Raw genomic sequence first — 2,415 nt, forward strand, 5'->3', positions numbered from 1 at the left:
AATCATATATTCTAGACTTTTAAGAAGAAGAAATTAGAGCAAAAATAATAAAATAAAGACAAAAAAAATGAAATGGAAGAAAACTATTTATACCCCAACTTCTGCTCCCTCAAATCTAGGAGCCCCAGATTAGCGAAAATAGCATAAGCCAATCGGCGTCAATTTGAAAGCTGAAAGAGGGCGGAGTTGGAGGGGAGAGGGGGGGGGGGTAGATTAGCGGGTACTGATGGCCGGAAGGGCGTTGATGACCGGGAATGGGTCATAAAAATTATATTATATGAAAAGTAAAAAAAAATAATAAAAAATAAAAAATAAAAATCTTTAATTCATTGCGCCAGATGTCAAGCCTCCCAAGGGGTTAGAGATAAAAGTTTGATGTCACTAACTAGCTCTATATATTTACTTTTGATGTCAGTCATAAAAACGACAAGGAAAAGTGAGAAAAAGCAATATTAAAAGCAGATTTTTCCATCCCTTCTCACTACATTTTTTGGGACAAAGGGATTCACACAGCAATGCGATATGACGATATTGGTACACGACTTCTCGACTGCACTCATAAAACTCCATTATAAACGACGAACAATAGGGAATCCTTTTGACCGTTCGTTTTCGTTTTTTTTTTTTTCAGAGTTTAAAAGTTTATTTATACATAACGCGTGGGGGTGGAGAGGAGTTACTGTGACATATAATTGCCTATAATATAATTTGCTTATGATTTGTAAATCGTTTCGTGAAATGAGAGTATCATCGTTTATTTTCTTCTAAAGAAAATATCGAATCTTTATCTATAGTTTAAGGAATGTCTAAGGCAACAGTCTCGTAATATCCCCCCCCCCCCCCCCCCCGAAAAAAGTAATGATAATGATAGTAAAATTAATTAAAAATGAATAAATGAATAAATGAATAAAGAAATAAAAAGTCAAGAGTAAAATGTAATGTCTAGATGGAGATAAAAAAAACAGATGGAAAATGTATAAGCATAGTAAAACGCATTAGAAACTCTCCCCATACATTCATATCTTTACTATGGATGATGAGATTACGTCGATTTTGGAGGAAACGATAAAGAAGAAACGTATAGAGGAATAACGTAGAATTTGGGAAAAGGAGAGCGAGAGAGAGAGAAAGAGAGAGAGAGATAGGGAAAAAGAGAAAGACAGAGAGAGAGAGAGGGGGAGAGAGAGGGAGAGAAAGAGAGAGAGAGAGAACTTTATAAAATATAAAACATTTAATGGGGCAGGCTTACTAGAATATTAGAAATAAAGACGAGGAAAACATAAAAAAAAGCATATAACTACACATCTCTCATTGAGTTAAATTCTTTCTTTCATTTGAATGCCTTCTTCTTTACTAATGGTAGGGCAAGTAATCATCATTCTCTCTCTGCACATTGCATCAACCTAATGATAATGCAAAGATAATTGTAATGAGAATGACATAGATCATACATAATTAACAGTAAAAACACAACCATAACGAAACATATCTCCACGGTAAAGTGTACGTCGGATAAATCTATTCATTAATTCATTAAATTCAAAAATTGGAAATAAGTATAAAAGCACTCTAAGGCAAATTGGTTTCTTAACGGAATCTCATTACTCAATTTCATGATGGATCGGTTGAAAAATTAATTACAGACTGAAATTAATTGGGGAAATGGATCTGATACTCAACTCCCTCTACCTTAATCAAAATAAGGATGTAGTTTGTAAAAATATCAAGAATTGAATATTTTACCTATTACTAGTAAAAAAAAGAAAAGATAAATAGCTGCTCCACTCACAACCAATTATAGCGAAATTCCCTAAAAAAAAAAAAAAAAATAATAATAATAATAATAATGATAATAATAATAAAAAAAAATATATATATATGTAATTATTCAATATCGTAGACAGCAATAGCTATAACCATCCCCGTAACCCCCTCTCCTTCCCCTTTCAAAAAAAAAATAATAATAAATAAATAAATAAATAAATAAAAAAACTATAACTATACACAGAAAAACACATATTCCCTCAACAACCACCCTCATCCATACCTAAAGAGGGATCCCCAGCGCTTTCAACATAGAGCGCAACCACCCTATCTCATTCTCGGCTTCGCAACGCCCTCCCTGTCGACTCATAAACGGGTGGGAATTCATGAGGCCTTTGTTGGCTGTGGAGGAAGAAGGGGAGATGACGGCGCCCTTTTTGCCCACTGGCCGAGAGGCAGAGGTGAGGGGAATGGAAAGTATCGCTGGCTCAGGGGGAAGGGGAGGAGAGGGGAAGGGGGGTTTAGGGGTGGGGGGAAGGGGGAGGCAAGGGGGGTTGTGGGGAGGGGAGGGGGGTTGAGGGGTGGGGAGGGGAAGGGAAGGGGAGAAGGGGTAGGATGGAATGGGGAAGGGGGTTGTGGGGAGGGGAGGGA

The sequence above is a fragment of the Penaeus japonicus genome, unplaced genomic scaffold (assembly GCF_977035675.1).
Source record: "Penaeus japonicus unplaced genomic scaffold, GWHDUDI00000001_assembly GWHDUDI00000001, whole genome shotgun sequence".
Lineage (NCBI taxonomy): Eukaryota > Metazoa > Arthropoda > Malacostraca > Decapoda > Penaeidae > Penaeus > Penaeus japonicus.